We start from the raw sequence: 17,894 nt of genomic DNA on the forward strand, positions 1-17,894 counted from the left end.
ATCTAAACCATTAAAAAGATATCTGGTCTCCGGGCGTACTGTCAGATCCATAGCGACGCCATGACAGGCTGACAGATTAACGGATGTATGTGGAACATGGACCGAGGCGTCATTTGTTTCAGTCATATAACACTTGGTTGTCGTTCTAACAAACGTCATTCTGACGTAACCAGTTTCGTATTGTAAAAATCAATTTGTAATTATTAAAACATTTGAAACAGATCATGTTACATCTAAAGAAATGTCTGCTATTGATCTAGATTATCAAGCATGGAAATATAATATCCGTGACAGGAACTTTGTACTCAAACGACCCCACTCAATATCGGTAACGATCCAAATACTGGAATTAAAAATGAAATACTGTGGTGTATCATCGTGCATTACTTATACATCTATTGATTGTTATGGAGTTCTATAGCCATTCGGAACTGAGATAGCTTTGGGATTTTAATTACAGGTATGGAGGATGTTTGTTACCTTGATATAAGAAATTCAGACAATTTATTGTACACGCGTATTATATAGAAATGTATAAACTAATCTACATATGGAGCAATACCTGTCGGTCCCTTGTATTATAACAAGATTTGAATAGGTGTGTGTTCAATATCACGTACCCTTCCTATCATCATATTGAAAAAAAAACCAACATATTTCTCAAGCGAAAATACAAGATGTGATAAAAGTGTGAAAGAGCACAAAGACGGCATGGAGTGACTATCTTTCGCCTCAGAGAACGCTTTGAAATTCAATTTCCTGGACACGCTATAACACGCGGCTATATGTACCATACCATTTATAACCGGTTTACACTGATGACCACACAAGGAAATGATATCTATAATAAAACATGCACAGACATTTACCAGACAATCTGGGGATTGCTCTATGTACTTTAGTCCCCCCCCCCCCCCCCCCCCCCCCCCCCCCGCGATCTAATTAATGATTCAGGTTTGGTTTGGTTGAATTTATAACCAACTGAAGTTTATTTTGAATTGTTAGTAATACAATGTCGCAAGTTTCTAGCGAGTCCCTCGCAATGGTATGTTGATAGGGACAAATTTGTTCTGAACAAGACAATTCGGCGAATTACAGTCCACAACCGGAAGTGACATTATATGCTAAGAATGCACGGCCACAGATGACCAATTCGTAATAAATAAGGTAAACCTATAAGTATGAAATGCCAGTGACAATTAGTTTCGGAGATAAGAGCCCAGACAAACATTTTTCTTTTATATAGCTAGATATTTCAACAAAACGACAACTTAAAAAATAACCAAAACACAAAACGGTGTTTACTCAATAGAAACCACGATCTCTCCTTGTTTAAGTATTTAGAACAACATGGCCGCAGTTCTCGTTTGAATGCGTGTTATTCTTCTGTTTAAGGTTTAATGACAGCTGTAGCTACAGACAGAAGGAAGGAACTATCGGGTTGTGGTTACTGAGATTTGACTATCTACAAAAGAGAACAACGAGATGTATGGATAAATCTACAACGAAAGTATACAGCGATCCTTACATAAATCCGGATAGTTCAATCTTCGGTTTATAGAGTTTTCATTTGCAGTGAACCGAAGGTTTATGCATACATGAATATCGGTTTATGCATACATGAATATCGGTTTATGCATACATGAATATCAGTTAAGTAGCTATACATTTGTGACGTATCTATAACGTATTGTAATTATACATGTATAACATCACTATATCGCGACATAAATTCCACAGAGATATACATCGGTGATGTATCTATAACTGTATTATACAGGTTGTCAAAGCCATTACTGCAATGAGAAAACCCCATGTTTGGGCCAAATAAATGACGCGTTGGCCTTCACATCATGTGGTGGGGTTTGAGAGATATTAATGCTTCAAGATGTTTTGCAACCAACTATACATGTACTTGCATACTAACATGTAACTGGATGTGACGTCAGGAAAACAATTGTTGATCACAACATGTTTCATGTAATGTATCACACCTAACCATATAGCTAACTAATATAACTATCAGGGAATAGAATGCTTCATTGGTAACAGTTACCGACCAGAAGATTTCAGACTAGCTTGATTGCACATTCCCCAGGAATTCAATCAAGTTGATATAAAGAACAGACGCAGTCCTTGATTAACATTGGAAGTCAGCATACTTGATGAAGAAATACTTTTCCTATGGGGTTTAAGATTATATAGCTGAAAACTGGCAGGGCAGATTGAGACTTGAAACGTCCCATACATCTTGTAATGAAAAAGGTATGCGGCTATGGATTTCTATCATAGGCTATTGACCATTGGAGTTAAGTCGTTCGGATTGTTTAGAAAAAATCTTTTTGGCGATTTGTAAAGCAAAGACAAATCACTTTACAGTAACATCACTCCATGTTACTCATTTACAGTATCATCACTCCATTTTACTCATTTACAGTAACATCACTCCATGTTACTCATTTACAGTAACATCACTCCATGTTACTCATTTACAGTATCATCACTCCATGTTACTCATTTACAGTAACATCACTCCATGTTACTCTACAGTATCATCACTCCATGTTACTCATTTACAGTAACATCACTCCATGTTACTTATTTACAGTATAATCACTCCATGTTACTAATTTACAGTATCATCGCTCCATGTTACTCATTTACTTTATCATCACTCCATGTTACTCATTTACAGTAACATCATTCCATGTTACTCATTTACAGTATCATCACTCCATGTTACTCATTTACAGTAACATCGCTCCATGTTACTCATTTACAGTATCATTATTCCATGTTACTCATTTACAGTATCATCACTCCATGTTACTCATTTACAGTAACATCACTCCATGTTACTCATTTACAGTATCATCACTCCATGTTACTCATTTACAGTAACATCACTCCATGTTACTCATTAACAGTAATATCACTCCATGTTACTCATTTACAGTATCATCACGCCACGTTACTCATTTACTGTCAATTTTTTTTATGACAAGGATAGACTTAAAAACATTTAATATTTTTTTACGGTCTCATTGAACTTTAACGTAGACTGACTTATAAGGAAATGACTTCAGGATACGACAACACAATAGAATAGTTCTGCTAGCCACAACCACTTCATAGCAGATATCGGTCATTACTTACCTACCGATCGTTACCGAACATGCACGCAATAATCGACAACCGTTTAACGGGAGAATAAAACCCCAATCAGCGGAGAGTGTTCTCCATTAAACCCGTGCTATTCTATATAAAAGACTTGCATCAGTTGACCTATTCGGTATATCATTCCAATAACAAAGGCATGTTGATAATGGAACCGGACAGTCTATTATTCATTTTCTCTCAGACATACATAGGTTATAATTGTTTTTGGTATGAATGCACCATTACCTCCTCCGTAGACAAAGATGGACTTACGTGCCTTTACGCAAAATCAATATATTACATTATGTTTTTTGTTGTTGTTTTTTTTACAAATTCAACTTTAGCTTCTTGCTTCGTCTCCAGTTGTAGCAGACGGTCAGATGCTGCTGAGCTAGCCGAGGAAGTCCGGTACCAAATTTAATGTCCACGACATACAAGAAATCAAAACAACATAACCCAGTTGAATCATGGGACACACGAGATCTACATCGCTATGTATGGAACTGAGACACAAGTTCAGTTATATAGTCAACCCCGTCTATAACGGCCATCCAGGGAAGCAGAGAAATGTGGCCTTTATATAGAAGTTCATATACATGTATATCAGTGGTACATAGGGACGCACAACGGGTGGTCTTTAACAGGGCTTCTTACCTCCATATATGAGATATGTAATGACAAAACTGAGGGTTAATTGTCAGCCATTTTATTAGCCCCAAAGATAGTTCACTTGTCTGAAGAAGCTACATCGTATCAAAGCGAGCCATGTTAACTATTTTACAGTCATCACATCGTATCATCCTTCACAAACCCCATACAAAGTCGTCAGATTGGTGGAGACATTTCCCAAAGACAGATATAGGATAACGAACCCTCCAATTCTATAGATTACATCTCTTCAAGTTGTTTACGGTAGTCAGTTGATCATAGTCCACCTAATATTCAATAGTATCTTCATCGCTAGTTTCCTTACCATATCAGTACTTACACTTGCCAGTAGTTTTTGTTTTAGCAATTGCCCTACTAATAGCCCATGTATATACACTAGCTTGTTTTCTAGCATTAGCAGCTATAACCATTGTTAGCAGTAGATGTCATCGTAATCATATCAGCCGTTATTACCATCGCTATAGTAGCAATTTCAAGTCATAAGTTGTTACGGAGGAAAAGCGCATGATCGTTAATGACACTTCCTGTAACAAAACACCGCTTTTCATGGGCTGATACACGATGTCTTTGAAGCATGGTTTGCCATGAATTCGTATCGTTTTTACCTGTCCAACAACAGAATGTTTTACCTGTAACACAACACATTGTTTTACCTGTTTTTTACCCGTCCACACAACAGATTGCACAGAATATTTACCTGTCCCCACAACAGAATATTTACCTGTCTCCACAACAGAATATTTACCTGTCCCCACAACAGAATATTTACCTGTCCCCACAACAGACTATTTACCTGTCCTATTTACCTGTCCCCACAAAAGAATGTTTACCTGTCTTTATCGATCTGAATTACATTCGCATTAATTCACGCACCACGCAAGTTGGTCAATCGTTTCGACGAACGTTGATGTATGTGTTTTTATCGATGATATATATATCATTACGTTCTAGTACCACTGCAGAATGACGTATCGTAATTCCATAAACTGGTTTCTACGTTACATAAACTGCTGTGTGTCTAGGAGTTCTTTCAATGATATTAAATGCGTTTACTGAATCTATTTTTTATTATAATTAAGTTGTATAAAAGGTGTCGGATACATCTTGTCGTGTTGTCCGTTCCACCAAGCTAAGGAGATTACAGGATTGCTGGCGTGACCAGACCTAAATCCTAAAGAATTATCTTAGGCTCCTTAGACGAACTGACATCTCCTATGTCACCCGCACGCAAAGTCAATGTGTCGTCACCACCACCACCACCACCACCACCACCACCACCGCCGCCGTCGTCGTCGTCGTCGTCGTCATCATCATCATCATCATCATCATCAAACAGTTACCGATATCGAATAAATGATAAATGTCAGTATTTCTCCGAATTTCAATCTAGACAGAATCAGCCACTAAACATTCAACCCACCAGCGGTTACTGTGGTAACTACCAAGTCGGTAGGACGATCGCTAATTCAGGAGAAATTTGATAACTTATCAACTGAGAAGCTAGTCGTAAATATTTCATTTTCTACCTGAGATTGCGTTTCCAGGTACAAATCCATTATAATAGATTATAATCCGCACACAAGTGGTGGATTGCCTAGACGTAGTCCAACACACCAATAAATTGCCTCATCAATGCCGGTCGGAACCAAGAATTGATTAAGACTTAGTAGGCTGCGTTTTTAAAACGTATTTTACATGTAATCAACAGGTACATGACAGGTAATCAGTACGAACCGTACCGGCAGTGGGAAACATTCAAGGAACATTACATGGTGCAATGAAAACAACAATCCGTAGACTTTCTATAAATATCACAGCTAGGATATGTACACAACAACTGTCAAACCAAGAAAGTCCCAATGTTAAACTATTGAAACGTCACCAATGTCAATTCCGTCCCAAGTATCAAACATCATAAATGTTCAGCCTACCGAACATCATCAATGTCAAACCGATCAAACATCAACATTGAACAATGTCGAACCCACCGAACATCATCAATGTCAAACCCAACAAACATCAACAATGTCTAACCCAACAAACATCACCAATTGTCAAATCCATCAAACTTCACCAATGTTGAACCCATCAAACTTCACCAATGTTGAACCAATCAAACAGACCAATGTTGAACCCATCAAATAGACCAATGTCAAACCCATCAAACATCACCAATGTCAAACCCATCAAACATCACCAATGTCAAATCCATCAAACATCAACAATGTCAAACCTATCAAACATCGCCAATGTCAAACCCATCAAACATCACCAATGTCAAACCCATCAAACATCACCGGTGTCAAACCCATCAAACATCAACAATGTAAAACCTATCAAACATCATCAATGTCAAACCCTTTAAACATGACCAATGTCAAACCTATCAAACATCACCGATGTCCAACCAATCAAACATCACCAATGTCAAACCCATCAAACATCACCAATATCAAACCCATCAAATAGACCAATGTCGAACCCATCAAACATATCACCAATGTCAAACCCATCAAATAGACCAATGTCGAATCCATCAAACAGACCAATGTCGAACCCATCAAACAGACCAATGCCAAACCCATCAAACATCACCGATGTCAAACCCATCAAACAGACCAATGTCCAACCCATCAAACAGACCAATGTCGAATCCATCAAACATCACCAATGTCGAACCCATCAAACATCAACAATGTCAAATCAATCAAATATCACCGATGTCAAACCTATCAAACATCACCGATGTCAAACCCATCAAACATCACCGATGTCAAACCTATCAAACATCACCGATGTCAAACCCACCAAACATCACCAATGTCAAACCCTTTAAACATGACCAATGTCAAACCTATCAAACAATGACAAACATCACCGATGGCAAACCCATCAAACATCACCAATGTCAAACCCATCAAATAGACCAATGTCCAAGCTATCAAACATCACCGATGTCAAACCCATCAAACATCAACAATGTAAAACCTATCAAACATCATCAATGTCAAACCCTTTAAACATGACCAATGTCAAACCTATCAAACATCACCGATGTCCAACCAATCAAACATCACCAATGTCAAACCCATCAAGCATCACCAATATCAAACCCATCAAATAGACCAATGTCGAACCCATCAAACATATCACCAATGTCAAACCCATCAAACAGACCAATGTCGAACCCATCAAACAGACCAATGCCAAACCCATCAAACATCACCGATGTCAAACCCATCAAACAGACCAATGTCCAACCCATCAAACAGACCAATGTCGAATCCATCAAACATCACCAATGTCGAACCCATCAAACATCAACAATGTCAAATCAATCAAATATCACCGATGTCAAACCTATCAAACATCACCGATGTCAAACCCATCAAACATCACCGATGTCAAACCTATCAAACATCACCGATGTCAAACCCACCAAACATCACCAATGTCAAACCCTTTAAACATGACCAATGTCAAACCTATCAAACAATGACAAACATCACCGATGTCAAACCCATCAAACATCACCAATGTCAAACCCATCAAATAGACCAATGTCCAAGCTATCAAACATCACCGATGTCAAACCGGTCAAACATCACCAATGTCAAACCCACCAAACATCACCAATGTCAAACCCTTTAAACATGACCAATGTCAAACCTATCAAACAATGACAAACATCACCGATGTCAAACCCATCAAACATCACCAATGTCAAACCCATCAAATAGACCAATGTCCAAGCTATCAAACATTACCGATGTCAAAACCATCAAACATCACCAATGTCAAACCCACCAAACATCATCAATGTCAAACCCATCAAACATGACCAATGTCAAACCTATCAAACATCACCAATGTCAAACCCTTTAAACATGACCAATGTCAAATCCATCAAACATCAAACATCACCAATGTCAAACCCATCAAATAGACCAATGTCAAACCCATCAAACATCAACAATGTAAAACCTATCAAACATCATCAATGTCAAACCCTTTAAACATGACCAATGTCAAACCTATCAAACATCACCGATGTCCAACCAATCAAACATCACCAATGTCAAACCCATCAAGCATCACCAATGTCAAACCCATCAAATAGACCAATGTCGAATCCATCAAACAGACCAATGTCGAACCCATCAAACAGACCAATGTCAAACCCATCAAACATCACCGATGTCAAACCCATCAAACAGACCAATGTCCAACCCATCAAACAGACCAATGTCGAATCCATCAAACATCACCAATGTCGAACCCATCAAACATCAACAATGTCAAATCCATCAAATATCACCGATGTCAAACCCATCAAACATCACCGATGTCAAACCTATCAAACATCACCGATGTCAAACCCACCAAACATCATCAATGTCAAACCCTTTAAACAAGATCAATGTCATACCTATCAAACAATGACAAACATCACCGACGTCAAACCCATCAAACATCACCAATGTCAAACCCATCAAACATCACCAATGTCAAATCCATCAAACATCACCAATGTCAAACCCATCAAATAGACCAATGTCGAAACCATCAAACATCACCAATGTCAAATCCATCAAACATCACCAATGTTGAGCCCAACAAACATCACCAATTGTCAAATCCGTCAAACATCACCAATGTCAAAACCATCAAACATCACCGATGTCAAACCCACCAAACATCACCAATGTCAAACCCACCAAACATCACCAATGTCAAACCCATCAAACATCAAACATCACCAATGTCAAACCCATCAAACATGACCAATGTCAAACCCATCAAACATCACCAATGTCAAATCCATCAAACAGACCAATGTCGAACCCAACAAACATCACCAATGTCAAATCCATCAAACATGACCAATGTCAAACCCATCAAACATGACCAATGTCAAACCCATCAAACATGACCAATGTCAAACCCATCAAACATCATCAATGTCAAACCCATCAAACATCACCAATGTCAAACCCATCCAACATCACCAATGTCCAAGCTATCAAACATCACCAATGTCAAACCCATCAAATAGACCAATGTCGAAACCATCAAACATCACCAATGTCAAATCCATCAAACATCACCAATGTTGAGCCCAACAAACATCACCAATTGTCAAATCCGTCAAACATCACCAATGTCAAAACCATCAAACATCACCGATGTCAAACCCACCAAACATCACCAATGTCAAACCCTTTAAACATGACCAATGTCAAACCTATCAAACAATGACAAACATCACCGATGTCAAACCCATCAAACATCACCAATGTCAAACCCAACAAACATCACCAATGTCAAATCCATCAAACATGACCAATGTCAAACCCATCAAACATGACCAATGTCAAACCCATCAAACATCATCAATGTCAAACCCATCAAACATCACCAATGTCAAACCCATCCAACATCACCAATGTCCAAGCTATCAAACATCACCATGTCAAACCCACCAAACATCATCAATGTCAAACCTACCAAACATCATCAATGTCAAACCCATCAAACATGACCAATGTCAAATCCATCCAACATCAAACATCACCAATGTCAAACCTGTCAAACCTATCAAACATCACCAATGTCAAACCTATCAAACATCACCAATGTCAAACCTATCAAACATCACCAATGTCAAACCCATCAAACATCACCGATGTCTAACCCATCAAACATCACCAATGTTGAACCCATCAAACATCACCGATGTCAAACCCATCAAACATCACCAATGTCAAACCTATCAAACATCACCAATGTCAAACCCATCAAACATCACCAATGTCAAACCCATCAAATAGACCAATGTCGAATCCATCAAACATCAAATACAGCCAATATCAAACCTATTAAACACCATAAACGTCAAATCCATTAAATTGCAGATGTAAAATTCAACAAACATCTTGTTGTGCCCGTCTTTAAAGCATGTGTATTACAAGCATATACTGACAAATAAGATTTGACAGCCACGCAAACAAATACTCAAGCACTGAATTTAAAGTCAAATGATACTAAACCCGTGTAAAGTTAGATTTGTGAGTTTAGGTGTTAACGAAATTCAAGTCAATATTCCATTCTCGTACAACATTGTTGTTGCTGACAAGTGAAAACACATCTGACGGCTTAGTTCAGCCCATGGGGGATTTAGCTCTATGGCTAAGAAATAAGGAATTGATTCTAAAGAAATGTGTTTTACAGAACCATACGTTGAATTCCTACTTCAGCGTACTTTATAATAAACATAAAGTACGTGACTCAATAACTAGAATTGTACACCATGAATTTCTACCAGAATGATAAATAAAGTTAAACTAACGAAAATCTGTATTTTACTTTTACACATTCTAAATGCCGAACACAGATTTCAAATTTCAAGCATTAATAAATTCGACACAGCAAGATTAATATGTAAAATTGCTTAACAACTTAAAATGGCACAATTTTCAGTTTAGATTAAAATGATTCAGCAACAGATCAATGACTACTAGTTTGTTTTACATGGACCAAACCTCGCTGCTTCAGAGCGACTATCTACTGCTAGAGCAAGCAGCCGCAACTACTTGTTGAATCAGCAAAACAATGAATCGCTTACCTCTCGTGGACACATGCCGGGGTGCTTGTGGCTGGGGTGAACGTAGCCAGGGTGTCACGGTAGAATCCCGAGTAAGCCAGTGTGTGTCACGAACGCGGAATGAATAAGACATTTCTCAACAATATACTATATGTATACCTCTACGCCGCCATCTTTTGTATTGATCAAACTCGGGGAATCGCTTGAGTTCACAGCGACGCTTGGATGATGTTTTGCTGTTGCCTAGATTTCTCGCTAGACAAAACTATTTACATTCTGAACGTGACGGTGTCTATTGAAAACATTCTCTTGGCACTTTATTCATTTTGCATTGTGTATGTTTAACCCGTGAATATATTTTTGTAATGATGGCGTGAATACCAACACATACAAGATATGTGAAAATAAATTACAAAACCAGCCAACCAGGGAACAACTTAAATCAAAGCCTCTGGGCAATCGTCAAAGGTGACCTCAACCCAGGTCCATAGTTCCCCTTATAAAAGACACCGATGTACTGGCTATCGTATGTGTTGTCAGCTGTTCTTCATCGACCTTGAGAGTTTGACCAATTAAACTTACGTTAATTGTAACATTGTAAGTATATTATGTCCGGTGCCATACACATGTGAATAATAGATAAAAAAAAACCTAAAGTGACCGGTGACTTATTCTAACGTCTACCGCGGGACCACTACATAAAATTCTACAGACTATTCTCATTGACAGGGGCACCGCCAGCGATCGATCAGGCTGGTGCAGAAATGCAAGTAGGGATGTGGATGAAACATGAAAGTCTGGCCTGTATCAAGGCCTTGTCGTAATTACGTGAACCAGCTCTCTAAGAGCACCCTGTATTGTTACCTGTAGGTAGGGAAATACAAGAGTTACGAAACTAAATCGATAGTGAGGGTGAATTGTCGGCGTGTTTGTACGCTTGTCAAACATGAATATGTTTATATCAGTTAAGGAGACAGTTTGTAGCGGTAAGTTTGTTCGAGAAAACTCAAACCCACTTAACGTTAGGCGATGACGACAGGTTATCAGAATCCAAAATCAAGAAGGAATGAAGATGAGGGATTTTTATAAGTTTTAGATTCCAGTAAATGTGTTTGTTTGATGCAGTGTTTACAGAGGGAAATATCACAGACAGAACATTTAGTCTATATCGATATGGTAACATCAGAGACAGAACATTTACTTTATATCGATATAACAACATCACAGACAGAACATTTAGTTTATATCGATATAACAACATCACAGACAGAACATTTAGTTTATATCGATATAACAACATCACAGACAGAACATTTAGTTTATATCGATATAACAACATCACAGACAGAACATTTAGTTTATATCGATATAACAACATCACAGACAGAACATTTAGTTTATATCGATATGGTAACATCACAGTCAGAACATTTAGTTTATATCGATATAACAACATCACAGACAGAACATTTAGTTTATATCGATATAACAACATCACAGTCAGAACCAGATTCACATGATGAATATATTAAGACGCTAACCCTTCAATCGTGTCAGTATAAATCTATATTTTATCCTCGATTTATCGACTTTGAGTTATAAGTTTACACGTCGTTTACACGTCGCTTTTATCAGTATGTTCTTGTTTTCTGGAACAATAAGAACCACACGAAATCGTCATGGTATTGTCCAAAGACATCTGAGAGGAGATGCTATTTTACTATGTAATAATATTGTAAAAATAGCGGCGTCCGTATTCTAAATCGGGCATGACCTCCTGTTGACGACACCAATCGAGTTTATATCGTCAGATAACAACATGACGACACCACTCGAGTCTATATCGTCAGATAACAACATAGCTATATTAGTCAGCAACAGACACTGATATTAAACGATACATAATTATCAACGAAATGTCTGTGAAGTACGTCTTGTGCCTCTGTATATTAGTATTGATTGTTCTTGAATTGTTCTTACATGAAGAACAATTCTTCCTAAAATGTATTTTAAACAATACTGACTCAGAGTGTTCACACAGGTAGAAATCACCTTTATATCTGACAGGGAGGGTTCACACAGGTAGATATCACCTTTATATCTGACAGGGAGTGTTACCACAGGTAGATATCACCTTAAGATCTGACAGGGAGTGTTACCACAGGTAGATATCACCTTTATATCTGACGGGGAGTGTTACCACAGGTAGATATCACCTTTATATCTGACAGGGAGTGTTACCACAGGTAGATATCTGACAGGGAGTGTTCATACAGGTAGATATCACCTTAATATCTGACAGGGAGTGTTAACACAGGTAGATATCACCTTTATATCTGACAGGGAGTGTTACCACAGGTAGATATCACCTTTATATCTGACAGGGAGTGTTACCACAGGTAGATATCACCTTTAGATCTGACAGGGAGTGTTCATACAGGTAGATATCACCTTTAGATCTGACAGGGAGTGTTCATAAAGGTAGATATCACCTTTAGATCTGACAGGGAGTGTTACCACAGGTAGATATCACCTTTAGATCTGACAGGGAGTGTTACCACAGGTAGATATCACCTTTAGATCTGACAGGGAGTGTTCTTAAAGGTAGATATCAGCTTTAGATCTGACAGGGAGTGTTCACACAGGTAGATATCACCTTTATATCTGACAGGGAGTGTTACCACAGGTAGATATCACCTTTATATCTGACAGGGAGTGTCACCACAGGTATATATCACCTTTATATCTGACAGGGAGTGTTACCACAGGTAGATATCACCTTTAGATCTGACAGGGAGTGTTAACGCAGGTAGATATCACCTTTATATCTGACAGGGAGTGTTACCACAGGTAGATATCACCTTTATATCTGACAGGGAGTGTTCACATAGGTAGAGATCACCTTTAGATCTGACAGGGAGTGTTCACACAGGTAGATATCACCTTTATATCTGACAGGGAGTGTTACCACAGGTAGATATCACCTTTAGATCTGACAGGGAGTGTTACCACAGGAAGATATCACCTTTAGATCTGACAGGGAGTGTTCATAAAGGTAGATATCACCTTTATATCTGACAGGGAGTGTTACCACAGGTAGATATCACCTTTATATCTGACAGGGAGTGTTAACACAGGTAGATATCACCTTTATATCTGACAGGGAGTGTCACCACAGGTAGATATCACCTTTATATCTGACAGGGAGTGTTACCACAGGTAGATATCACCTTTAGATCTGACAGGGAGTGTTACCACAGGTAGATATCACCTTTATATCTGACAGGGAGTGTTACCACAGGTAGATATCACCTTTATATCTGACAGGGAGTGTTACCACAGGTAGATATCACCTTAAGATCTGACAGGGAGTGTTACCACAGGTAGATATCACCTTTATATCTGACAGGGAGTGTTACCACAGGTAGATATCACCTTTATATCTGACAGGGAGTGTTACCACAGGTAGATATCACCTTTATATCTGACAGGGAGTGTCACCACAGGTAGATATCAAATTTATATCGGACAGGGAGTGTTCATACAGGTAGATATCACCTTTAGATCTGACAGGGAGTGTTACCACAGGTAGATATCACCTTTATATCTGACAGGGAGTGTTACCACAGGTAGATATCACCTTTAGATCTGACAGGGAGTGTTCATACAGGTAGATATCACCTTTAGATCTGACAGGGAGTGTTACCACAGGTAGATATCACCTTTATATCTGACAGGGAGTGTTACCACAGGTAGATATCACCTTTATATCTGACAGGGAGTGTTACCACAGGTAGTTATCACCTTTATATCTGACAGGGAGTGTTACCACAGGTAGATATCACCTTTATATCTGACAGGGAGTGTTACCACAGGTAGATATCACCTTTAGATCTGACAGGGAGTGTTACCACAGGTAGATATCACCTTTAGATCTGACAGGGAGTGTTACCACAAGTAGATATCACCTTTAGATCTGACAGGGAGTGTTCACACAGGTAGATATCACCTTTATATCTGACAGGGAGTGTTACCACAGGTAGATATCACCTTTAGATCTGACAGGGAGTGTTACCACAGGTAGATATCACCTTTAGATCTGACAGGGAGTGTTCACACAGGTAGATATCACCTTTATATCTGACAGGGAGTGTTCACACAGGTAGATATCACCTTTATATCTGACAGGGAGTGTCACCACAGGTAGATATCACCTTTAGAACCGAATTTTATAAACATAAAGCTGTTTTGTTCTTCTGGGATGTGGTGATACGTGCAAACGATATGGATGTTTAGAATGATACTAGTAGTAATATATAAACGACTTAATTAAATGTTAAAATGTATCAGAGTACTTAGAGAGTAGATAAGTAAACCTATAATTTTATCGATAATGGAAGAATCCATCAGTATTAAAGGTAGCATGCAGGTATAGCAATCCTCGACGGAGAGAAAATGACACAGCAGATGAATCTCTAAGAATGTGTTTCTGAAATAACTCACACTGTACCATACTGAGTTTATACTCCATTACGGCCTGTTTCTGATTGTGAGAACTCTGGAGAAGGCTAACATGCATTAAGTGTAATATCATGTACTTTTGTGGTTTTCCGTAACTTGCAATTGTATTTTGCTTTTATAGATAAGCCAGTAAAGTCTATTACATGTAATCAGTAGGACTGTTGAGATGTCCGTACAATGCAACGGTAGTCCAGGTTTGGTTGAAATAACATTGACATCTTTTGAGAGACTGAGCTAAATATAAAGATCCTCAGCATCCTTAATTTCCATGGTCACTGAACCATAAATTCTGGATGATATTCCATCAAGTTGTTGTGATGTCCACTATGTGATCTTTAAACTGAAAGGTGGGCGCCGTCGCCTTCGCCACCGGAAAAGTCTCGCTTTGCGACTTCGTCGCAGGCGAAACAAAAATCGTAGGCCTACCATAAGTGATCCTTGAGACTCGCAGAGTAAACATTTCGATAGAAGCCCATCTGATCAATGACTTACTATAAAGCTATCTGCGTTATGTATGTCTTGGCTTCCGTTCAATACATTGACTTCGTTTGTGAAACAATCATTTTATTTAATACCATTATACCAATTCAAACACCACCAGAATGCTTTCGGTTCCGAGATCATTTTACATCTGGATACCGAAGTTCGTGACATTGTGCTTCTTTGTACCCTTACCGCCATCCCGTACAGCATATACGGTGGTTTTCTGTACCCTTACCGCCACGCCGTACAGCATATACGGTGGTTGTCTGTAGCAACAATGGTAGGATTACAGACGAGTACATAAGGAGCACGCCAACTTCCGGGTCCGATAAATCGAATCAATGTTCGCATGAGCAGGGATTTCCAGCACGGTGATATGATCGCGCGTGTTTTTATGTTTACAGAGTTTGTATATTTCAGTCTTTTGTCGACAAATTACCGGGAGTAGAGACGTGAACTTCCTAAGTCTCCCGTCGTCAGTCGCCATTTCCTTCTCGATAATATGGCGATATATGCTACCCCGACCCCCTCCCCCTCTCCACGATCAATTAAGATAAGTACACATGTACATAAATCCGGGAACATATCCATATACATCGGAGGTCTTTGATTGGATATGATATTCAGTGTTTTGGAATATAAATGATAATGGTCCATAACTTAAAAACTACAAGTAAGAATTTGTACAGACGGTGAATGCATAACTCTTTACGTATCTAGAGAATCGGGAGATTCTGACATGGAGGAGATTCGTTTCTATCTGATACAGGACCAGACGTATCCAACAGAAGATAAGAAATCATTATTGAATATATATAAGAAGCAACACATTTCGTCTACTTCGACAGCTTAACTCCGGAATATTTGTGTATCCATGTACATGTAACCTTCATCCAAACTTATTTGTTTACCTTTGCAATTTGTCTTCAGCAGCATCACTATAATTTTCAAAATGTATTTAATTAGCTTGAGAAGCGCCTTATCGGGAATCTGTCGACTACGGCTACATGTATGTTCGGTTTAATTTGTTCTGATAGCAATTGGTAGATAGTCCATCTTTATATGTGTGGACGTCATCAGATGGGGTAATATTGGTACCATCATGGCGGCCATCTCGTAAGTGTGGACGTCATCAGATGGGGTAATATTGGAACCATCATGGCGGCCATCTCGTAAGTGTGGACGTCACCATCATGGCGGCCATCTCGTAAGTGTGGACGTCATCAGATGGGGTAATATTGGTACCAACATGGCGGCCATCTCGTAAGTGTGGACGTCATCGGATGGGGTAATATTGGCACCATCATGGCGGCCATCTTGTAAGTGTGGACGTCATCAGATGGGGTAATATTGGTACCATCATGGCGGCCATCTCGTAAGTGTGGACGTCATCAGATGGGGTAATATTGGTACCATCATGGCGACCATCTCGTAAGTGTGGACGTCATCAGATGGGGTAATATTGGTACCATCATGGCGGCCATCTCGTAAGTGTGGACGTCATCAGATGGGGTAATATTGGTACCATCATGGCGGCCATCTTGTAAGTGTGAACGTCATCAGATGGGGTAATATTGGTACCATCATGGCGGCCATCTCGTAAGTGTGGACGTCATCAGATGGGGGTAATATTGGCACCATCATGGCGGCCATCTTGTAAGTGTGGACGTCATCAGATGGGGTAATATTGGCACCATCATGGCGGCCATCTCGTAAGTGTGGAGGTCACCATCATGGCGGCCATCTCGTAAGTAATACAGTGTTATGTCTACTTGTATGTGACACTCGGCCAGTTTTCGTCTATCGTGGTACAGTTGTTCGTTTATGAAATAATGATGACTTTATGCTTTCCGACGAGCTTTGACAATGACGTTCAAGGCCTGTATTAATATCTTAAGGTCCGTCAATATATGCCTGAAATGTCACATACCTCCTGTAGGTGTCACAACACCAATTAACTTCCGGTAGTTACTTCCGTTTCACGAAGAACTAAGACGACGTGACGTTATTACAATTAGCACTACGGATCACTCCTCCATATCAGTAACAAACAGTACTGATCAGGATCAGAACATTATATCTGTACAGATCCGCAAACTTAAAACACAGCATAACAATGTATAATAATTACTATCTATTCATTAACCTAAGATTGATAAAAAACTATGAATATATATATCGACAATGTTTGTTATACATTAGGTGTTGACTAGTTTATATATGCCACGGGACTAGACTCACGCACCACACAACACTGTTACACACCGTATAGATGTATTCACAGCAGATACATTGTAATGAATTGTATCCTATTTTATTATAATCAATTAATATTTTTTCTAGAGTTAATCTGATTTCCTTCAGATATGTGATTCACGACTAATTATATTTGATATCGAGAAACATATGACCGTTTCCACCGTATAAATGATTTCTTCTTAAGACACCAGATATTTTC

At 38.9% G+C, this 17,894-nt stretch overlaps 1 protein-coding gene across 1 annotated transcript in view; it reads right to left on the reverse strand.

The window, feature by feature from the left end:
* LOC117327742 (dual specificity protein phosphatase 14-like) overlaps nt 1-10,608 on the reverse strand; it is a 38,295-nt gene extending 27,687 nt beyond the window's left edge. The window contains exon 1 of the mRNA XM_033884872.1: nt 10,454-10,608. The gene's annotated coding sequence lies outside the window, so the exon portion shown is untranslated. The remainder of the gene's footprint in view (nt 1-10,453) is intronic.
* Nucleotides 10,609-17,894: the final 7,286 nt, after the last annotated feature.

This window comes from Pecten maximus, chromosome 5 (assembly GCF_902652985.1).
Source record: "Pecten maximus chromosome 5, xPecMax1.1, whole genome shotgun sequence".
Classification (NCBI taxonomy): Eukaryota; Metazoa; Mollusca; class Bivalvia; order Pectinida; family Pectinidae; genus Pecten; species Pecten maximus.